This window comes from Triturus cristatus, chromosome 3_1 (assembly GCF_964204655.1).
Source record: "Triturus cristatus chromosome 3_1, aTriCri1.1, whole genome shotgun sequence".
NCBI classification, from domain to species: domain Eukaryota; kingdom Metazoa; phylum Chordata; class Amphibia; order Caudata; family Salamandridae; genus Triturus; species Triturus cristatus.
In genome coordinates this window covers 313,435,129-313,459,942 of record NC_140583.1, presented here as the reverse complement: position 1 = coordinate 313,459,942, position 24,814 = coordinate 313,435,129, and the positions used below count along the sequence as shown (strand labels likewise).

The 24,814-nt window shown below is 42.7% G+C and overlaps 1 long non-coding RNA gene across 1 annotated transcript; it reads right to left on the bottom strand.

Annotated features, from left to right (window-relative positions):
• Window positions 1-7,868: 7,868 nt before the first annotated feature.
• On the bottom strand, window positions 7,869-23,615 carry LOC146860177 (uncharacterized). Its single transcript, XR_014979110.1, has 4 exons — window positions 23,515-23,615; window positions 11,524-11,625; window positions 9,713-9,779; window positions 7,869-8,116 (listed from the first exon to the last, which is right to left on the bottom strand). It is a non-coding gene; the product is annotated as an uncharacterized LOC146860177 (long non-coding RNA).
• Between the last annotated feature and the right edge of the window lie 1,199 nt (window positions 23,616-24,814).

Genomic DNA, 24,814 nt, shown 5'->3' with positions numbered 1-24,814 from the left:
TACCTATTGATTTTTGATGCATTTCTCCCTTCCAAATGAAAGACATTGTGTAAAAGAAAAGTCATTTTAAAAAATGACCAATAATTCTCATGCTAGTATGGGTATTCCCAATTTCGAAAATATGCAAATATGCACTGTTTCTAAACTCTGTAATTTGTTCCCATTTCAGAAATACATAGGTGTCTTTCATACCGATTTTTCCATGTATACATTTTCCCACAATAATTGCTATATACCTGGAACATAATAAAAAACCATTACAAAATGCTGCTCTGTTTTTTACTCTGGGTTCGTTGGGCTCTTGGTGAACCTACAAGTCCTATATATCCCCACAACCAGGAAGGTCCAGCAGATGTAACGGTACATTGCTTTCAAAGAGATGTCATAATTAGAAGAAGTTACAGGTGAAAACGTTGACACAAAAGGCTGCTTTTTTCATCTAATTTTTAATTTTTCCTATATTTAACTGGTAGTTTCTATAATAAAACCTTGATGGATCTACACAAATGACCCCTTGCTGAATTCAAAATTTTGTCTACTTTTAAAAAATTTATAGCTTTTCATGATCCATTATTGCTTTTGTACCCATTTCTACCATTACCTTGAAGGAGGTTGAAAGCACAAAAAATAGGAAAAATAGGCAATTTCCCAGAAAAATGCCAAAACTGTGTAAAAAATGTTGGTTTTCTGACAAAATTCTGTCATTCCCTAAAAGCTGGAGAAATGGTGATTTCAGCCCCACAAACCCTTTTTTAAAACCATTTGCAGAGAAAAACCCAGACGCTTTCATTTGCAGCCCGTTTTTCCCATTTTTCACAAAAAAAACAAAATTTTTCTGTATTGTGACTAATTTCTGGGAACCCTCTAGGAGAATCCACATTCCCAGGGTACCTTTAGAATCCCCATGATGTTGGAAGAAAAGGACGCAAATTTGGCGTGGATACCTAATGTGGTCAAAAAGATACAGGGGCCTAAGTGCGCACTACCCCAAATAGCCCAAAAAAGGCTTAGCACAGGAGGGGAAAAGGCCTAGCAGCGAAGGGGTTAAACGTTGTTTAAATAGAAAAAGATTCTCTTGTAGTGTTCTTTGTAATCCTTGTGGAAACGGTTAACTTTATTAATGTTCTCCTTGCAAAAGAAACGCCCTTTAGCTGAGTCTGTATGACTATCAGGGTCCTGCTCTTCACGTAGCGAAAGTCACCTTTAGCCGGTGGAGCTCTTACTAACAAAGATGCCCCCGCTGTACTTGGAATCAAAGGCGGCCCTATTCTATTAGAATGCTCCTTCAAGCTCTACAAGGCTGCTGGCGTGGTTCGGAATGGGCTCCCCTAACTGCTTTCACACGCATGAGCGTGCGCCAATACCAACGAAGGGCATGCTCATTGAATGTTGCCCCTCACTCTCACTGGGAGACTCGCACTCCCTGCCCCCAGCAGCGATACAACTCTGCTCTATTAGCCGACCGGAGCCGTTACCTGTGTCCGCGGTCTCCTCCCTTGGCAAACAGCTGATCGCTGGGGCACTCTGCTTCCTGGTTCTGAACGCGGCACTCGCAACAGACGAGCCCCTCGTTGCATGGTAACCCATGGCGCTGGGGCCAATCCCAGCGCGGCTTGCTGTGACGTAGGCAGGCACAGGTATTCACGGCTGATGACACTCCCTGGCCGGTGGCGGTGATTCTCTTATGGCACAGCACTCTCAATGAAGCCCCCGGGCCGGAGGCGTTGATTCCTTTGTGGCACAGCGCTCTAGGGCAAGGCAGACGCCCCGCAGATCCTCAGCGGCGGGCTAGTCTGCACAGCAAGCTAAGTCACGATCCTGGGAAGATCCCGCTCGAGGCAACGCAGTCCTCACGACAGGCCCCCAGCTGTGTGCCGATGAGCACACCAAGTCCGGAGCACACGGGCAGCTTCACGAAGGCACAGACTCAGGAGGCCACAGTCAGGGTGCAGAGACAGGCACTTAACGTTGATTGAAATAGTTTCTTCTGGTAAACATTTGTGTTCCTAACAGGAGGCCAGCTCTTCTCAGGCCCTTGGAGACTCTTATTACACAGCACACAGCAAAGTCCCCTGTCCCCTACCTTAGCAGTAACAGCAAACTGTAGGTCAGCCCCAGAACATACAGCAAGGGCAGTCTTCCTTTCCAGTCTCTTCAGCTGATCTTCTTTGGCAGGGATTCCTCTTGTTGGCAAAAGTAGTCTAATTTACAGGGGTTTCAGGTATTATATTTATACCCCAAAAGTCTTTGTTCTAACATGTGTGAGGGGTCCAGGACCCAGTCCAAACCAGTTCTATGTGCCCTCTGCCAGGGCCATTTGAGGTGGAGCCAGCATTGTGGAAGGCAGGCACAGCCCTATTCAGGTCCAGGTGCAACTCCTCCCACCACTCTAGATGCAGATAGGTCAATTCAGCCTAGTGCTGACTCACCCAGCCTCCTGTAGCCACCCCTAGACCCTGTCACTCACAAACCAGTCAATCCACAAACAGGCAGAGGCACACAGAATGGTTCAACAAGAAAATAGTCACTTTCTAAAAGTGCTATTTTCAAACACAGAATTTAAAAACCATCCTTCCTAAAAGATGTGTTATTACATTCTAAGTTCAGGGATACTAGACTTCATATGTCTATCTTGCCGCTATGGGAAGATATGCAGGTAAACATGTTACACAGCATTCCCCATTCTCTCCTTTGAGCAAGATAGCCTTTCAATAGTGAAAAATGAATATGACTGTATTTCACTATCAGGACATGTTACCCACACTAGTACATGTCCTACCTTTTACATACACTGCACCCTGCCCAGGGGGGTACATTGGGCCTACTATAGGGGTGTCTAATGTGTAAGAACAGGGAAGGGTCAGGCCTGGCAAGTGTGTATACTGGCCAGGACAACATGGCAGTTAGCAACTGCCCACAGGCACTGCGATGGCAGGCTTGAGACACCATTTTAGGGCTACTCCTGTGTGTGGCACAATCAGTGCTGCAGGCCAACTAGTAGCATTTGAATCACCAGCCCTTGTACACTAAGTGCACTTTACTAGGGACTTACTGGTAAAACAAATATGCCAATCATGGATAACCAATCACATTTACAATTTACAAGGAGAGCATATGCACTTTACCACTGATCAGCAGTGTTAAAGTTCCCAGAGTCCTATTGCCAACAACCACAGGTCAGGAAAAACAAAGGGGGAAGAAGCAAAAAGTTGGGGATAACCCTGCAAAAAAGACCATTTCCAACAGGCACATTCTATTAAACTTCTGTCTTTCATGCTAATGGCCTGCACTTCAGATTTAGTGCGTTTTAAAATCTGACCGATGGCTGCCAGAGGCTGCGCTTGAGTCACATAGTTTGGGTTTCATAGCAGTAAACCCTCCGTAGATTTATTTTGCTGCCATGCCTTTCTGAAATTAAAAAAAGATTGCGCCGCATGCATTTTTATCACACTGACAAGGAGATGGCTGTAATTCTGCATTCAAAGTGCTCACGGCCCACCACTAACCACGGTGTGCACGTGCTGCTCTGCACTTAGAAACTGCCAGCACTCTAATTGCATGGCACAGGCCATGGCAGCATTACCGGAGCAGCTGGGCAGCAGGCATAGAAGGGCATGCTGAACCCAGTCAGCGCAACGTGACGCAACACAATGTTATTAGCCCATCACCTCTCAAGTACCACTAGTACTTCAAATAGAAATGCGAAAGTGCAGGTACTCACTGTCTAAAAGTACATCTTTGCTAATGAGATGTGGTGGCACTCTCCCATTACAAGGATTGCTCCAGAGATGTGAAGTGTCGGTACTGTGTTTGCCTTGAAAATGAGGACTATGTGCATTTTTGTAGTGTTTTCGTTTCTTTGCGACAGATAGTTTGCACTGGCTCAGTTGTAGGATACAAAAAGTCCACATTTGTTAGAAGCAATAGATGAAAGAAATAGCAGATATCTGAAAAGAAGGCCGTTTCTAATCTACAAGTTGCTTTTGACTTTACCAAATTAAAAAGACTGGCTAACGAGAACCCTAACCAAAGAAAGCTTTTACAAATGATACCCATCATCCAGAATCACAAGTGTATGTGCTTCGTGATTTAAAATGTGGTTGCCAGTGGGCTGAAACAGGTTAGGTAATAGCAGGAAAGTATTTGTGTGTTTGAATTTCACATACTTACCTCATTGTCTCTGCAAGTGTCTTCTTTCATTTCATTTCCACTAAATTCAATTACTAGATAAATGAACACAACAATTTAAACCCTTTGATCCAAACATACATGCCGGTTGATTAAAGTGTCCAAGAGCAAAATGAGCAATAGTATGCTGCGGAAACCATTGTCCGATTCCTTTATTAAATCCACTTATGGTAAAATGCTACCCCTGGCCCACTACACTGTATGTAATTGGCTTATTATGAGATGGAAAGGGTTAATTGTTTTGAAAAAAGAATGATCATCTAGGAGGTAAATTGAAAGAGTCATATATGACTTTTTCATTCTTCCACCACTGCTGCCTCTTCAGAATTGTGGAGTCATTCATGTTGTGCAAATGATTTGTGCACCCTTGTTAAAATGTAGAAAATTTAGGATACACTACAGGCAGACGTATGCATACAAGCCTGAAGTGGACAAAATGTAAAAGAAAGTCGTAATTTAAAAATATGACATTGTTTCTATCTTCACATTTAATTTGAGTTAATTAGTGATGTATTTTTCAATACTCAAGCGAATGTGAGTGGTTGAATGAATGAGTTTGTAAGTGAACGTATTGTCAGCGCTGGCCTTAGTCTGGTGCAACAATCGCTTTTGGCGGAGCGTAAGCCACGCTTTTGCAGGTGAGGGGGACCGCCATGTTCACATACACTCTGAAAGAATGAGTCCTTAAAACTAACAATGGCACGTGCTTTCACAGTGCATGAGCAAATGGTGTGCTCCCAAGCTTGCCACTCAGTAATATGGTGTCCTAAATCGCTATTGTGTCTTGGACAGCACAGCTATGCAATGATGAGACAGGCCAAGAAGGATACAGCCCTGTCACCCCTCAACTTTACATAATTAAGTACTCTATATTTAATAAAGCTGTGGTGTACTGTTTTCTTCCTCTACCTCAGTGTTTGCTTTCTTCCTCCCCTTCACACCTTACTCCTTCCCTTCTCTCCATTCTTCTTTCACTTTCTGCCCTACGTCCACTTTTCTTCTTAATCACCATCTCCCCTCATTAACTGTTTTTCATTTTTAACCTCATCTTTCCCTTCCACTCTTTTCACACACTCCCCACTGTCTGCTCTTCTTCCCTTTCTCCTCTTTCCTTTTTTCTTTCTCATCATGTTCCACTCCAGTCTTGCACTCCCTATCTCTGCTTTCCTCACTTCTCTTCACATTCTTTGTCTACCATATCTATCTTTGCCTTCAGACCTCTTCTCCTTCCACACTCTCCCTTTTATGTTTTTCATTCTTGTGCATTTCTTTATATCCAATTCAGGAATCCGTGTTTGTTCTCAGAGTCATAAATCTAAATCTTGGTGCGGCAACTCAGTCTTTCATCTTTCTGAGGTTGATAAAAGTTGTGCCATTGAGCTGGATAATAACAATATTTTAAATTTGTTGTCAAGGCCCCCTTTGGTGAATATCTGATTTACAAACATACATGGTATTTTAAGGACTCAAATGTATTTTAATATTTTGTTTTTCAATTTCTTTGAAATGTTACACTGTCATTATTCTCTCTGTACTTCCTTGACCCAGTAACCTTCATACTCATATCCATTTCCCTGACCTCCTTTCTTTCCTTCCTTCCTTTTTTCTCTCCCTCAGCACCTCTAGCCATTCCTCCATTACCCTCTTGCTTCTTGCTTCCTTACACCCTCATTCCGTTCTTGCTTCCTTACACCCTCATTAATTCCCCATCCTTCCTCCCTTGGTGCATTTAATCCTTTTTCCTCCATTCTTTCCTTACTTTCTTTTTTCCTGCTCCTTCCTCCATCTCTTTAATTTCTTCCTTTCTTATCAACCCTTCCTTATGCTTATCTTGCTCATTTCCCTTCTTATTTCTATTCATCCATCACACATCATTCACTTCCTTTCTCTCTATTCCTTTATTTCTTCCTTTCAAATTATTTTCTTACTTCTTCCTTCTTTCATCCATTTCCTCACTCCAGTACTCCCCTTCCTGCCTGCATTTGTTGCTGCCTTATTTAATGTATTCCTTCCTTCACCCCTTCCTTTCTCTTAAACAGCACTGTACAAGCACATTCTCTTTAGTTTGCAAAGGTACCTCAAGTCCTCTAATGACCTTTCATAAAGCTGCATTTTGAGATTTGCACACATTCTCCAATTTGAGTTCACTTTTAAGTTGTTGCCCTAGGCTTCCCATGTGTTGCACAATGTTATGTTATATTGATTTTCTATAGCACACTAATCACCCGAGAGGGTATCCATGCACTTGGGCAAGTGTGTAGGTGGGAGGTCCCCAAGGTGCTTATGTGAAGAGCCAGGTCTTCAGCGTCTTGTGGAACTCATGATGTGACGAGGTGGCTATGATGTCTTGAGGCTTGTGGATGTGGGTGGAACCAAGAAATGAAGTGGGTGGAGCCTCTGGTGGAAGTGGGCGGAGCTGCAAAAGTAGATGTGGCCCCCTAAAAAAATGTGAGCACATGCACTTAATATTTTACAAATCAAGCACTGTGTATTAGTATGGGACGATGTGCTAACGGTCAGAGCTCAGCAGGCTGGCAATGAAGTATCTGGCTTGTCCTGTCACCAGTGTGTCTGCTGAACGTGTGTTCACTGCAGCTGATGCTGTCGTCACAGTGAGAAGGATCAATTTCTCGCCTCAAAATGTGGAGCTATCGACTATGATCAAAATGAACTAACATTTTCTACCACACAAGTACACTGTTTCCGAAATACCCGCACAGAAGGAGGAAGATGGTGATTAGTCTGAAATTGAATCACATGTGTTAGCTGATCAATTTCTGGGTTAACCACCTGAGCTTGAGGACAAACTGTACTTCCTGGACTAAGTATGCCTTTGTCCCCATAGAACTTTTAAATTATCTTGTTTAACTTAGTTCTTTCTATGCAAAAAAACAAAAAAAATTAGCTAGAGGAACATTATTATTTTTGTGTCAGATTTATACTGCCCCGCCTTTTTTATTAGTCACATATATATTACTGGATTGCAGTTGGACCAGTGTGCATTTAAGAAGCCTCCACTGTTCCTTCAAAATGTTGGGTACAATTACAGCCCCCCCCTTGCATGCCTATTGCCTAATGCCTATCAATCCTACAGTTGGAGCTCACCTGGGTGGAACTGGAAGTGGTACCTCGCTTAAGAAGTTGTGATGCCTCCCCTGTTATTGCTGCATGTATATTCAGGTGAGACAACTAGTATGGATCTAATTTAACTTAGAAAGAAATCAATTAACTGCAACTGTTTTTTATCTAGATGGTTCAGAATTTTGACACAATATAGGTCATCATGGCAGCATTCCCTATGATGGTCAAGATAGTTAGAGAAGTATAAGACTAGACTCTATATCTAAGTGCTACGCTATCTCTTACTTTACAACCACATAAACAGGCTGCATACAACTACTTGAAGGCATCAGTGGAAAGTAAAAGTAAAATAAACTTATTCAGGCATAAAATAGTTTCCCCTTTTATTTATTTACAATTCAACTCACCCTCGTCACCCAAACAACATGCCCACCCCTCTCCCAAACAAAACTGATGCAAGCTCCAAAACTCAAAATGTGCAAGAATGCCTCTTCAGTCCCAACTCCCTTCCCACCCTCTCCACCCAGCCCCAACAAACAACAAATCCCTCTCACCAAAACAAAACATTCCAAAAAGGGTTAAAAGAGGGCATTATGGACTTTGGTCTGGAGCTGGTCTATGCTCTGCTCCATTGAGGTGAGCCTGCCCTCGATAGTGTCCAGCCGCTGTAGGATGGGGTGCAGCAATGGCCTGTTGCCATTCTGGTGGGGTGTAGCAGCAGATACCTGACGGCGATGCCGGTGATGAGATGGCTGGGAGACTGGAGGCTGAGGGGGGCCAGCTGCACTGGGGCTCGGCTGCTGTGCTTTTATTTCTTACTCCTCCTTTTCCAGGACTTTTCAAATAACTATAAACAGAGTCAGACACTTTGATTTGAAAATAAATGACTTCTCATTGGTGAGTATGGCATTATGTATTATATAGTGTACACGTTGTGTGTGGTGCTAAAATAATGAAGCCATGCTCATTGAAAGCCAGGGCCTCTGCTAGTTTGCTACTGTCTGCAGATGTAGTTGATGATTATCTATTTTTAATTCCAATGGCCCTGCTCTTCACCAAATGCATTTCTCTTGCTTCCCTGTCTCCAAAGAGGCAGATGAATATTAAATAAGATACTACTTCAGTCACACACCTCATGTATAAAATGTGAATATTAATATATTATCCTGTCTGCTGTAAGTAATGAAAATGACTGCACTACAGGTAAAGGAACGTATCATATAGATTTTATTTGGCACATTCGTCACTGTGTATCCCATATGCCAAACTTGATATCAAATCATGCACTTACTCTCACTGTACTCTGTGCCACCTTGTATTTCCAACAAATTTACTTGCTGGGCAGTAACCAAGTAAGGAAACTTAATTTTCTCTACTGCATGGGTTAAGGCTGAGGGCTTGGACAGGTAGGGTGGAGCTTTTTTTATATATAATAGAGGGGCCACTACACTGATCATCGATGCATCATCTTTGGCTTCTTCAGTCAAGGTTCACTTCAAAAGGGAAAAATCTGAACAAGTGTAAATTAATCTGTTATGGGAAACTATGATATATGTTCTGGAATCATTTCACATGGGTATCGCATGATTAAATGGGGCACATGTCATGAATGGATTTTACAATATGGTAGGCTGAGATGGAATAACTTAGGGGGGAAAAAAAGGAGTGAAGTACTAAGAGGTGACCGAGTGGGCGAAGGGACAACACACCTTCTGTGTTCAGTTTGCAATGCATTGAAAACATAAATGCTGCATAACTGAAGCAGATGCACCTTACACGTCCAACATTGCAGTTACATGTGATTGCCCCATACTGCACTTCCATCATAGTTGGCAAAAAATGCCATCGGCTGGGAGGGGGGATGATTAAGGATAGGTAGGAAAGATCTGGCTCACTTAACAAATACAGCGAGTCAAGGAAGTAGAACAAAGAATAAAAATAAATAAATAAGCCTCACTTAGAAGAACCATAGCTTTGAATTATAGTGATAACCCTACATAAACCAAGTAAGCAGAGCCGGTGAGCAGCAGCATGCTCCACACGAGACCTGAAGAAGGTCTGCCTTGCTTATTCATCCAAACATTCCTTTCATTTTAATTCACCCATAGTCACCATGATTAAGCTTTACTTTCTCCCATTCAGTATTTCACCAAAATTCCCAATACATTAGCCACCTATTCAATACATAGCAACCCTTTCTTCAAACCATCCTTTCGCCATCCACCACGCACCCTTTCACCCACCCACCCTTTCACTCTTATAACATTTTCTTTCTGTTAAGTTATCTTTCGTTCTTTCATGTCTCCCTCAAGCCATCAAAGCTCATTATGTGAGATTTTCAGATGGGGGAGGGTGATTCAACCAATAGTCATTTTTTATGACAATGAGCAATGCCATGGCAAAATATAGTGAGCATAGTAATTGCAAGAAATATGTGACTTACCAGTGCCTGTCCTTGCTGCCACTTTCCCCCTCCAACTGACCCGTTGCCGGCTCTTACCGCAGATGTTCTGTGTGATTAGAATAAAACATTACATATCATTTACATCCCAGATACGCAATCCCAAATACAACAGCAATTCAGCACTACAGCTCAGTTGGCACGTCAGTATCTTCCATATATCACTCTGGGCATTTGATTGGTTGGTTCACAAAGTTAGACAAACCAGGCGGGGAATAATGGTCAATGAAAGACATATGGTGTTAGATGGAAAATGCAATGGGAGTGGGACCTCATACTTTTTTTCAGCCTTGCTGCACTGTCTTGGGAAACTGCTGGTATACTGTAACTATAAATGCCTTCGAAACTGTCTCCCACCGCACTCTCGCCGCCAGACTCCACGACGCCGGCATACGGATCCGACTGGATCCGCTCCTTTCTCATGGGCAGAACCCAAAGGATCAGACTCTCACCCTTCCTCTTGAACCCACAGAGATTAACTGTGGAGTACCCCAAGGATCCTCGCTCCGCCCCACACTCTTCAACATCTACATGGACCCCCTCGGTCACCATCGTTAGACAGCATGGGCTCAACATAGTATCCTATGCTGACGACACCCAGCTCATCCTCTCCCTCACGAAAAACCCTGAAGACACCAGACTCAGCTTCTAGGAAGGAATGAAAGAAAGATGTCACAGCATGAATCAGCAACAGTTGCCTAAAGCTCAACTCTGAGAAGACGGAGGTCCTTATCCTTGGACCCTCCTCCATCACCTGGGACAACACCTGGTGGCATTCTGCCCTCTGAAACCCACCCACTCCAACAGACCAAGCCCGAAACCTCGGCATCATTCTAGACTCCTCCCTCACCATGACCCGCCAGATCAACGCCATCGCCTCCACCTGCTTCGACTCCCTCTGCATCCTCCGCAAGACCTTCTAGTGGATCCCCCCCGAATGCAAAAAGACTATCATCCATGCACTCATAACCAGCAAACTGGACTACAGCAACACCCTCTACACCAGAATCAACAAGTCCCTGCTACAAAAGCTCCAAAGTATCCAGAACATCGCAGCCAGACTCGTCCTCTGAACCCCACAACATGAGCAAATGTCCCAGCACCTACAGGACCTCCACTGGCTCCCCATCAAGAAGAGAGTAACCTTCAAGCTACTCACCGATGCCTACAAATCCCTCCACAGCATCGGACCCAAATACCTCAACAAAAGAGTCTCCTTCCACTAACTCAAAAGGAAGCTCCGCTTCGCCAAACCTCACCTGGCAGAGAGCCCACGCATCTGCAAAACCAGAGCAGGGTGAAGAGCCTTGTCCTACGTCGCAGCAAAGGCCTGGAACAAGCTCCAAGTCAACATCAGACCCTCCCCCACTCTGCACACCTTCAGGAAGAGCCACAAGACCTGGCTCTTCGACTGATCTGGAGCTGTACCCCCCTCCCCCCTCCCCCCCCCCCCGCCAGCGCCTTGGGACCCTAACGGGTGAGTAGCGTGCTTAAAAAAACCTGATTGATTGAAATGAACAGGTCTTCAGCACCATACATTGGAGGGGGTCCATGATGATCATGGTCACCGTCTAGTGAACCCATCTGTGTTAGAGCTACGCATAAACAGGAAAAGAAAAGCCTTCTGAACAAACATGCATGGTGATTTTTATTTAAAATACTTGCTTACTTGGGCCTGCTATCTGAATCTTCATGAATCACAATAGATAGCACTAAAATTCCAATGGAGTCTATTATCCAAAGAGTCTATGATGCTACCCTAAAAAATCCACAACAATTATAAAAGGACTTACTGGGATCAGCAGAGCCCTGGGCAGCTGCGCTGGTGGTCGGCGCCGGCTGTCCAGCTTGTCCGGAACCCTCTGAATCGACCCTCTTCTTGCCCTTGGGTGCTGCTGAAAGAAATTAAGAAGATAAATAAAAATAGATTTGTGATTCTGTTAATAATCTCCACAAAATGTTATATGAAAAGCAAACGCAGTCACTAAAACAGATCACCTATAGTACTACTAGTTTCAACTCCAGTCTATCGACTGTCGTTAAATCTATATTCCAAATCTCCTTAACAAAAACTACATTTGGAACTAATGTATTGCAGTGAATGATCTTTGATTCTATCTGTTCCCATTTCTCAACACCCTTGATGAGCCAACTCAGTCTCCCTTTTTTGCAAAGCATAGATACATACTTCACATCATCACTGTGAATTCAATTAAATAACCTGGAACTATATGAGCTACACAAACAAAGTCACAGAGAGATTGAACTACTCATTGATTCACAATAGCGAGAACAGTCTGCAATGGCTTCTTAATTATTCAGCCAAAGCGAGAGCCTTATAAATGCGATTAGGTAGCGACACCTGCCTAGCAGAAAGTAGAAACTGGATCACACAAAAATACACCAGCATAAACCTTACTAAACATAACTTTCCTCTGAGTGGGGGCAGCATGCTATTTGGATTTTTTTTTTTAGCATTGTAGAACAAAAACACAACAAATAATTAATACTCCCGAGCCCCAGAATGTTTACGCCTAGCAAGTTGAGCAAGTCCATTTTGAGGTCAAGAATGTCCGCCCAATGGTGCTTCAGCTGCAGAGTGATGCACTAAATATTTCTGGTGCGCTGCATGCACCCGTTCACCATCAGTCAAAAAAAGTCACAAAAACAAAATAAAATACACAAAAACGTAAACTACACATACACAAAGACACACATTATTGTAAAATATAAAAATTAGGGGTAGAAAAGTAATAAAGGAGGAGATTAAAATTTAGATCCTGCACCATGACAAAGAACATAAAAACAAGATGGCCGCACTCATGAGGACCACATGGTACTGTTTGCATGTGATTTAGAACACAAGCACACTTCAGAGCCCCGTAGTGCCATTCCAGCGTGATTTTATAGCGCAAAGAAATACTCAGCATTCCCAATGCAATGCGAATGGGCACGCCGGCAAACTCCGCCCGAAAGCAGAACTCCGCGTAGCGTGGCAGAGTTTTTTGTGACTCTGAGGAATTCCGCATATTTGGACTCCACAAACTGTGCTCACCCCTAGTGTAAATTTCAAAATGTAAAGAAGAAAAAGAAAATGTAACAAAACTTTATACTATATTGCATTTAGGCTTAAAGGAGGGTAATGTTGTTACTCTCCTAATTGAAAATAAAATCTTATAGAATTACTTAATCCATCTCAGCCTGGGGCACACTAGTGCTGTGGTGGCCACATATCAAAGTGTAACCCTTGACAGCCATCCATGCTGATTAAAAGGAGATCCATATATTAGAATATAGAATTGTATGCCTGTATAGCAGTATCTTGGGTATTTTGCGGGTCGTATGAAAATAGGGAATAATTACATCTTTAGTTGTCACCACAGACTCACTTTAAATCAGGAGCACAGCTATCAATGGTGCAGTAGGTGCAGTCGCACTGGGGCTCAGGAGTATGAGCAGTGCTTAATTTGAGCCAGTGCCATCTTGGGAACCGGCCCTTATTTTTTGCATCAGATATTTTCTGAGAGCAAGCGAGGGAAAACCAGCCAAATTGGAAAGAAGGACACAAAGAACGATGAAGAAACCGCCATAAAGGGAGAAAGCAGGAACATGCAAGGCATGAGGTGGATTTAAGACTGTCAGCCTTGGTATTCGATACTCTCTTCATTTTACAAATTAAGAACTGAGTATGAGCGGCCATTGAACTCAATCATGGCTGACTTCAGAGTAATTCTCTTGGTAGTTGATGGGACCGGAATATCCCCTGCAAGGTACACTGGCATGTATCTCTGTACTGAGTGCCACACTACATGTAAAACGTGTATCTTGACTGTTAGATTTGGGGGTCTCTAGTTGGCATAGGTAGGTACCTGTGACAAATAGGGACCCTTGCGTCTAGTCAGGGTAAGGGGCTACACTCCTAAAATAACCCCTGCTTACCCCCTTGCTAGCTTGGCACGAGCAGGCAGGCTTCTCTCAGAGGCAGTGTGTAAAGCATTTGTGAACACATACAGTAATACAGTGACAACACTACAAATGGACACCACACAGGTTGAATTATAAAAATAAGTATTTTTATATAGACTTAACACAAGACCAAGCGACAAAAATCCACAATACTGAACTCAAAAATAGACTTTAAAATGTTACAAAATAGCTCAGTTCTCTCAAGTTGTAAATGCGACAATTTACTCTCAATGTACCTTTGATGCATCACGCAAGGAAACCAAAAGGGTCGCAGGGAAGTTGATGCGTTGGTTCCTTACACACAGGGGAGTGGATGGGTTGGTTCCTTACTGCTGCACAGGGGAGTTGATGCTCGCTTCCTTACTGAGTGGGGAGTTTATGCGTCGGTTTCTTACTGCTCTCCGGTCCGATGCGACACCTCGATGCGATACACTTCTCCGGTGCGATGCGACAAAATGGCGTCCTGGTTGCGATGCGGCAACGTTGGTGTGATGCGTTCACGCCCGACGGCCGTGCGGCGACTCGATGATCTTTGGAGCCGTGACAGGCCCTGCGACGCGCTTCTCCGGTGATGCGACGATGACCTCTGTGGCAGTGTCCCACTTCTCCGGCGATGCACCGCGCTTCGGCGATGCGATGATGACAGTGGCAGCGGCGGCTTGCTTCCTCCGCGATGCAATGACAGCTGCTGTGGCGGCGACACGTTTCTCATTGTTGCGTCGCACTTCCAGCTCCCAGCGACACGCAGTCTCTCAGAAGGCCCAGCACAACAGCAGGCACTTCAATTCCCAGCTAGGGAACTCAGGGGGGAGCTGGTTGGTGAAGTCTTGTATCCCTGACACTTCAGGCAGGAGGCAAGCTCTAGTTCAAGCCCTTGGAGATTCTTCTTCAAGTTGATAGAAAGCACACTCAGTCCTTTTCTTCTCTCTTTGGTAATGAAGCAACCACTGCAGGCCAACCCCCAAACACACAGCACAGGGGTAGTCTCCTCCTTCAGCTTCCTGGTCTTCTCCTCAGAAAAGGTTTGTCTTGATTCCCAGAAGTGATCCAAAGTTCTTGGGTCTGAATCCCAATATTTATACTACTTTTCTCTTTCTTCTCTGAAGGCAGAGAGGCCTTTGCCTAGTCCAAACCAGTTCTGGTCAGTCCTAGAGCACTTTGTTGACATGTCTCCTGCTTTCCTTTCATAGTGCAGGGCAGGGACATCAGACACACCACAGGAGGTGGAGCCAGCATTGTGGAGGGAAGGCCCAGCCCTATTCAGGTCCCAGGTGCAACTCCTTCCACCTATCTAAATGCAGATCTCTCTATTCAGCCTTGTGCTGACTCACCCTGTCTCCTGGAATCCCCCAGCCCCAGCCCCTGTCACTCAAACTCCAGGCAAGGGATACCCAGCTTAGCACAGGCAGGTTTGGATGGTTAGACAAGAAAATACCTACTTTCTAAAAGTGGTATTTTCAAGCACAGAATGTTAAAACCAACTTCACTAAAAGATGTATTTTTATTATTCTGAGTTCAGGCATACTAAACTCGAATTTCTTCCATGTTCCCTGAGTCAGTTAGGATTATAAAATGTAATAATCAAACTGCCCATTCTGGCCTATGGGGAATAGGTAGCCTTGCAATAGTGAAAAATGAAAATGGCTGTAATTCACTATCAGGACATGCCACACATATCTGGGCATGTCCTATTTTTTACCTACAATGCACCCTACCCTTGGGCCTACCATAGGGGTGACTGATATGTATAAAAGGGAAGGTTTAGGGACTGGCAAGTGGGTGCACTTGCCCAGTCAACATGGCAGTACCAGACTGCACACAGGCTCTGCTATGGCACACCTGAGACACACTTTACAAGCTGCTCCGGTGGGTGGCACAATCAGTGCTGCAAGCCCACCAGCAGCATTGGTTACAAGCCCTGGGCACACGCAGTGCACTGTACTAGGGTCTGACAAGTAAACCAATCAAGCCAATCATGGAGTCACTAATCCATACATCAATATACCATAGGGAGCACTTGCACTGTGGCACTGAACAGCAGTGGCACAGTGCCCAAAGCATCTATAACCAGCAAAAACACACGAGGCAACAGCAAAAAATGGAAGGGAGACCCACGCCAATGGTGCCAGGTCTAACATTTACTTTTTATGGCCCTGCAGCCATGCTCATCCAGCATGTTAGGAAAGGCTTAGGCTTATAAATAGGATCTCAGGGTCTAAAACCTATTCTGTGACCTTGAGAGGTGCACAAAGCATGCTTTTATAACTGGCATGGTACTACTGTCCATATCCTGGGTGGTAACATGAAATGGTTGTGGCAGCGTACTGTGTTTTTGTGAATTGTTAGTCTTGACCAGACCCTTTCCCTGTGTCTGAGGAGAGTGCAGTCTACTGACCCCAATGAGTAACGGTCTACTTTATTGTGACCCCACCCCTGACCCATTCACCAATATGTGTATGTTGATTGCATGTATTTGCCGTGGATGTGCAGTGCATGTGGTAGTAGAACTCAGTTTGTGGTGAGAGTACTAGGGCCAGGGGGATCAATTTTGGATGGCCCCTAGTTTGGCATGGCACACAAGGGAGGGTGAATACAGCTTCCCCAGACTATGTAAGTGCGTTGACTCCATTCTTGTGGCTGGAGGGTGGAAACCTAGATATTAATACATATATTAATACATGCTTACAAAGAGTCCATAACAGTGTGTAAAGGAGATCATGTGTACACCCATGCCAAACAGAACATAAAATATAAAATGGCTATGTTACAACTTGTTGTTATAAGGTAACATTATGTGGTCAATTTTTTAAGGTGTAAACCCCACTGCTGCATTTTGCAGTTTTTTTAAGACAATCAAGACTTTTTGGGGAGACCATAATACAGAGTTCCCATAATCCAATTGGGACTGAATAAATGAATTAGCCACCATAACTTTGAGGGAAAGGAAAGCAATGGGAAAGTTTGCATGAGCTGTTTCAGACAAAAGAGGCAGGATTGTGTAACAGCTGAAATCTAAGGTTCCAGATAAAGATTAGTGCCCAGTATTATCCAAGATTACAAGCGGGCTTCAGTGGTGATAGCACTGGTCCATAGTATGTGGCCAGAGAGCCATCTGTTATTCTTGTTAAAGATTGTTAGTGATGCAGCGTGAATGCTGTTAACTAGTTTTATGACAACAATCACTAGATATGACCACAAAACCACACTGAGGAAAATAAAATATCATGAGGCCTATGTGTCCCCGTGTGTTCCCCCACACTCATGTGCACATACATGTCACCTATGTATTTCCCCTCCATGGCCTGTCTATCATGATGCTTATGCTATAACGTGGCCTGCCATAATCCAGTCTCCCATGAGAGAAACGACAAATCTGCTCTGAGGCCTACACGTTTTGCATCATGTTTTCCCGCATTTCCATTATTGTGGCCCAGCCAGAGCCGAGAAGAGGCTTCAGGCCTCAGAACGCTCTGAAAGCTGTAGCTGCGTATCCTTGGCCTTGCACACTTGGGCCTCAGCCAAAGGGGCCCTGTCCGAGACAGTATTGAGCACGGTTATCTGCTTACTCCTACCGAAACCACATTCCTGCCTGGAGAAGGAGGGATAAACATGACCCATCTGCAAAGGAGAAAGCCTAGCCTTTCTGTCTCTTTTTGTGTGATTACAAAGCTCACGTCAGTGAAAAGCCCATAGCCCCCGTGCAAGACTTCAGCAGTAAACGAAGAAATAAATGCCACATTGGCCCTTGGTGATGGGCAACCTATGTCACGAATCAGTCCCTGCTCCAGACTTTAGATATCAGATAATACAAGATGTGCTGGTCGCCCTGACACTGAAGGCCTCATTTTCAGACTCCAGACTCCCCGGTTGCATAGCAACCCTTTCACACGTCAGTTACACGTCATGCTCGAGTTGAGCACAAGTAAGGCAAAGTTCCAGTAAAGTTCCAGCTGATCACGCAACCCCCTCTAGGCATCCACCCACCTATGATACTTACGTATTATCATCGAGTGGACGCCCACCTTCACGCCTACTTACACACCCACATGCTCTTATCTCATTCTCTCTTGCTCCGCCTGAAGCACTCTTGCTTACGTATATTATTACAAACATATATATACTGTACTCTGTGAATAAAGTTTGAGAATACCTTTTTGAGAATCCTGGTCCTGATCCCTTGTGGTGATGGAACTATTCTCCCTATAACTCGAGTTATTTGAATAAAGCCCTTTTGAACCTGATACCACGGGACTCAGCCTCTTGCTTCATGCATAATTATATTGATATCTAGAAATTCTGAACTCGTAATAATTTATTTACGACAACACACGAATGTGAATGTGCACCTTGCACATGTTAAGTGAATGACAATTATATTATTTTAATGACAAAATACAAGTACAGTAAAAGAGTCTTTTGTGTTGTAGAAATAGAAAGAATTCCAAATTTGTATGTTTAACAAGTCTAATAATCGTTTTTACCGATGGCTTAACAATGTCAAAATGGAAATTCATAAAACTATACACTGATAATATGAAAACTAATGTAAACTTATAATGATAAGTCACACACGCATACATGAGTCGTTCAGTGTTTATAATAAATACAAAGCCATCTTTTAATGCTTTCATCGAAAGGCATCATAGAGATCGAAAAGCTGGTGCAAAATCTTAGCACTACAACTTACATGAATGAAACTTTCTGAGTAATTGCTTTACATTGATAAGACTCTAGATTTACTAAAACGACAATTATATTATTTGTATTAAAAACGTTTTACATGTAGAGACTTTGTGGCTTGTAGTTATAGGTCATATTTAGAACAGAACATTACTATACAATCACTTATGACAACTTATAATACTTGATTATTTGACATGAATACTTAGTTAAATTTATTATGCTTGTATCTAATTGCATATTCATTTATTATTCTAAATTGCATCGCCATTATGCATTAAGTGGTTTTGTCCTTTTGGCTTGAATTTTACTTCATGGGCTGATGTGTAAAGATGTGCCTGCCTATTCATGTAAGTTTTTCTGTACTTTCACATGACTTTCCTGATGTCTAAAGGATACTTTTTCGAAACTTCGAAATGGACTAATATGTTGTAACTTCAACTGTTGACTGCAGTAAATGTAAAGTAACATTCTGAATCGTTCTTCCTGAACTAACTTGCGTGCCCGAAAAAGGCGATCGATTCCCATGACTCGCTTGGGAAAATCCTGTAAAGTATCTTCTCCTGCACCTTGTGAGTGGATGTTGCCGACACGAGTGATGGACCACTCTGGGGTGACAGTTGATGTTGCCTCTGGATTCAGAAAGTAATATATTATTGAAGAAACCCTTAGGCGAAAATGCTCTCAGATTCACACTCTTGGACAAAGACACCCCTTCTGGCTTCTTGGCCGTCATCTCAATGTTAAGGCAGCTGCTGCTGAGTTTCCTCTCCCTTGCTACCTTTGGAACTCATTTCAATGAGGCTCGCTGACGCTACTGCTTTGCCCCCTTTCCCTGATCCTAACTCTGACTGAACTTCATGCTTATTCTAAGAGAACTTTCCTGAACTGCCCTCCTGGCTTTATTGATGGTAGGAACTCCCCTTGCTTAGCGAACTTTATGGACTCTGTGGTTAAATACTAGGTTCCAGATTTCCTTGTAAGATGGCCTTTTAATTTATCTCTGCTAACTTGTGGCTTTATATTACATTTTGAAATTGCTTATTGAGGCTCGTGACTTATTGCCTAAAATGCTGATTATTTCTTTAAATTCTAAAAGTGTTTAATACAATAACGAAATGTAATCTTTATTGTGTGAGTCTTCTTTAAATCGTAACTTTGAAATATTCTTCCCACAGAGACCATGCGTACAATAGCTCAGATTCTAATGCCTAATGTGGACAGACATAGATTATTCTCAGAACACCAGATTCTTTTGTTATTGTTTGCTACTGCTATGGCAGAACTATTGGTTCGTAGGTATTTGGCCCGGCGGAACTTCTTTAGGAGGTTTGGCGTTTCCGTTGTCATCCTATACATTTAAAGCATGATCTTGAGAGTAGTATATGTTAATTTGTCTTCCAATTTGTGAGTTGGTTACCAATTAGTCCTCATTGGGTAGCCAACAGATGATACCCTGGTTCCTCACCCCTCAATATGACAGGGAAGGTTCATCAGAGGACCAATGCCTCTGTGGGTGTGAGTAGAGATCAAGAATAGATGAAGTGATTAACCAGTAATTGTGATTGTATGTTATGGGCACAAAGGATAAAAATAATAAAGCTTTTGCTGCAACATTAGTATATCAGTTTTACTATGGTTGAGTTATAAAAAGTTAGTTTTCATCCAGCTTCACTGAGTACAGAGGACACAACATTCCTTCTGGAATTATTGTTCAGACAATTGTACATTGTCATATGCATAAAAAAGTGGATTTAAATGAGTATTCTTTCTGCAGGAATGGCTGAGGACTTAGATATAAGTTAAAAAGCAGAGGGGAAGTAATGGCCCCTTGTGTCACTCTCCAAAGTAATGATTTAGAGAGAGAGAGAGAGAGAGAAAGAGAGAGAGAGAGAGAGAGAGGGGGGGGGAGGGGTAGTTCTCGTGCTGGATTCGACTGGGATCCATTTAACAGAATAGACAAAGTCAACCATAGGGCAGTACCACCGACACCAAAATAAATGGGATGGTCAATGATGTCAAAGGCAGCAAGAAGGTCCAGTAAAATTAGGAACAACCCCCTCTGACCCTGATCCATTAACATTTTTAGGTCATCAATTGCAGAGGCCACAACCAATTTCACCCTGCAGTCTAGTGCAAATCAAAACTGGCAATCATGATGGAAATGTTTTTTTAAGTAAAATTCTGTAATTGAAGAGCTACAGTCTTCTCAATGAGTTTCGAGATATTTGGTAATAAGGAAATGGGTCTCACATTTTTTGGATCAGAAGGATTATTAGCACAGGGTGAATGATTGTTTTTTAAAATATTAACAGTAACTTAATTATGTCAGTTAAATAGAGAGCAATCAGTCAGTCATCAATTTTATTTCACATTTAAGTAAATGCATAAAAGTACATAAAACATAAATAATGAGTATACAGCCAATAAAACAATCATATCGAAGAAATTTATATTCAATATTTCATTGAATTAAATATCCATAAAAACATCCATACATTTTACTGACCCAAGAGGTAAATCTTTTAAATGAGTTAAAACAATGAAAATAAAAACAATCAGCTTCACATCATGTAGTGCGCACAGACGACTATAAACAAGTAATACAAACATTAAAACATTTAAAATGAGCCCCTATCGATATCCATCTTTCTATTTTTATAATTGCTAATAAGAAGGACGCAATCATGAAAAAAAATATATGGCGATTCCTGTTGTCATAGTACTTCAAGAGCCTGTTCCTGCAACCGTAAGCTGAGTTTCCTTAGTAAAAGAATGATAAATGTATTCCCTTCAGCCTTATAGAATGAGCAGAAAAATAAATATGGGAGATAGATTGATTAGAGAAACCATCACAGGAACATAGAAACAACTGAGTTAGCGAATAAACTTGTACAGGGTAACCAATCACTAAAGGGATGTAGTTCAATTTGAATCTTACCAATACTAAGCGAAGTGTGGTGTTGGTAACAAAAGAGAGATAGGTTGAATGCCCAATTGCCACAGATGGAAATGTCCAGTAGTTAATAAATGAGATTTTGGTTTGGTATTTTAGCCGCCTCTCTTGGGTGCATTTAGCGATGAAGAGTTTTTTTAGTCTAGATTTAGAGAAAACGTGCACTGGTAAGGGGACTCGTACAATATCTCCAGGTCCTACTCACTAAGAGACCGCTTCACAAAGGCCAACCAGGGGATCAAGGCGGCTCGGTCCAAATATAATATATCCTTTAACACAGTTTGATTTAGTTGGACCATCTCCCTTTTCCAAATTGATAGCCACACTATAAGCTGGGCCATTTTAATAAAGTCAGATATACAGGGAAAGCCTACTTCCTTGTGGACTAGAATATTTGGGTGCAAGCCAGGGATAAGCAATAAACCTTTTGAGAATTTGTCCTTTATAACTTGTAGGGAGTCAACCTGTGTTACCCCTAAATTTCGAACATTTCTTTGATAGGTTTATTACCTAGATTTGTTGCAAACTTCCTATGGCCAGCTATACTTTTGGCCATTTGATTCTCTCTGTTTCTAACCATCTCAGACCAATTTAGCTTTCTTCAAAAAGAATGCCCAGGTACATAAAAGTTTCCACTCTTTCTCGAGGTTTCCGTCATCTATGTGGAGGCGCATTCTTTTTTCTTGTCCCTGTCCATGGCCATCACAAAAGTCTTAGATTTATTAACATATAGGCCTAACTCTGCCATATAGGCTGAGCAATAATTTTTTTGAGAAGTTTCCAGATCGGTCCAGATATTGGGTCGTCTGGTGGACCAGACCATCTACTGTTTGCAATATATGAAAAAAAATCTTTAATAGTAATGAGTTTAGAAAGAAATAAAGTTGGCCATCCTAGGCGGTAGGAAGTGTATCCCTATTGTTTATTAAAGACTGGGAAAGGTGTACTCGATCAGAGGGAGGATTAGAACTGCTAAAATATAGAGTCAGTTCCTGTCAAGAAAGACAAGAAATGTAACTTGATCAGAGAAACACTTCTTGATTAGACCTTTTTTTCTGTAAAATAATCTGGGAGATTATCTTCCATTGCTTCATTCGAGGGTACCTGAATATAGGCAACTTTAGGATAAGTTAAGTGTTAATTGGCCTGATAAACTAAAATGCCATCCCTGACCATCTTAGACTTGCTGCGGATCTTCACATCTAAGCTGAAAGTCTGGTCACTGTCTTATGCGTTGCCTTTACCATCTCATTATGTGACATAACTTAAAAATTATGTGCTGTTGATTCGATGCTTTCGTACTATGGATATACATAATATATACTGTACCAACAGTAAGCACACATTTGCCATCCCTACCTTGTAAAAATACCAATTTGCAGCATAACCACTGTGCATTTTATGCTCTCTTTCTCACAGATGAACATATCATCCCTTGTAACCATTGTTATGGGCACTTTGTAAGTATGTATTGACAGTTATTTCCTAGCACCACTTTTTGTAAAGTGCTCTGACACCCTCTGGGGTTTAGTTACCCTAGAACTAAAAATAAATAAATATGGAATGCAAGAGAAAATACAAATCTAGAAACAACGTCTATTCTTTGATATTGCAGTAGTCAGAGAATTTGGTCGTCCACACTCACCTGTTTCTCCTTATCTGCTATCAGTATGTCAGAGTACACCACCCACCCATTTTGAAATGTCTTAATTCAAAATGACAATATAACAACATTATTCTGAAGTGCATGCCTCCTGTCACAAGGACATTTTTTTCCTATGCGATTGTCGGGACTGGTTTGGGGGCCACAGTGCAGACAGTGGCTATGAGGCTCTAGTTGCATTAATTGGAGCATTTTACTTCTGATGTTCTTGGACCACCCTTCTATTCCACCCAAAAGATAGCATCAAGTGCACCACTTTAGAACTCGAGTCTCAGGCTAGCACAGCAGAGCAGTTCAAGGTGTTCTCGGGGAGGTGATGTCAGCCAAAAAGACAGACCTTAGTAGCAGCGCAATTACAACCCAAGGTCCTCCCAGTCGTTTGATTCACACACATTAAAAGAAGCACTTTACGCTACACAGAGCTCAACAATGCACACGCCCCTATTATTATGCATGAAAAACAGTACAGGAATGATAATTGGTAATCGTTTTTCTTCACAACGAACAGAGTCAACTTACTTTAGTGCAATGTCAGCTGCTTTCCAAGACTGCTCAATTTAGCTATCTGAAAATAGAGCTCTTTCCTTAGACTCTGCCTGGGCCTGGTAGTCTTTCTTCTATGTCTAGAGAAGAAGGGACCCACCGTTAGTAGTGTCTGGTGGCGCTCCTCTCATAGTGGGTGCTTTGACACAAACTGCCGTAGCAGTCCGTGTCCACTCATGGGTGCCGGTGCAGACCAGAACTGCAGTGAGCAAACGGGCTCTGATCCGGTTCTAATCTCAACCCATTGTACCGAAGGCCCTCGGCAGACATGGGTGGTTGCTTTGTGAGCAAAGGTCAAAAACGAATAAACAAAACATGCTGCATTGGGAACACTGAGCATGGGTTCACAAACCTACCAGTGGCCATCCCCAGAGAGACGTGAAAATGAAGTGAAATGTTTATTGTTTCAATCCCCACGTCTTCAAGGGCGCGCGTCCCTAGTAAAAGCTTGCCTTTCTGCAATGTCTGCATTCTATAATTGAAAAATGACATAGTCCCACACTGTTATGGATTACATTGTATATTGTCCTCATAGCAGGTCACTCGTGTCTCTACGTATGTGTCACAGCACCCACACACCACATGCAGTTTGTTGTTATTGTATGATATTCTGTTCTCCCTTTTTGCCTATGTGTTTCCATAGTACACATGACCTCTCTCTTATGATTGGTTACATGGTCTAGTAGATTATAAAACCTCTTGGGTCTAGTGTGCGCTATAGAAAATCGCTTATAAATACATACACCCCCCCAAGGTTCCCAGAGAGAACCTGTCTTTATTCCACGTTCAGATTCCTGCATCCATGAAGCCCCTCCCGATAGCTCCAGCAGACAGTCCGGGCTCAGCGCTGCCTTTCCTGGAGTGTTTAGTTTAGATGAGTTATTTTTGAAGTCTGGCGTGGAAGGGAGAGGAGGGAGCGGAACTCTGGTTTGTTTAAAATTCTGTGATAACACTTGCCTTAAATAGGCAAAGAGAGACATCTGACAGGAGGCGCCTGTTTTTCTCTGAGTTTAAAAAAGTGACAGAAAAACCTGTAACGCAGCATGGCGAGGGGGCACCGAAGGGTCAGGGGACGCTTCTTCTCAAGCAGGTGGTAGACTCTGTCACTGCCTTTTTAACTCTCTCCTCTCTCGCTCTCTCTTTGTGTACTTCTCCCTCATTGCCTCTTCCTTCTCTACCTCCCACCTTTGCGGTACTCTCAACTTTTCCCCTCTATATCGAGTATTGTCTCTGACTTGCTCTCTTCTGACCCTTTGCAATTAATTACCAAGGGTAA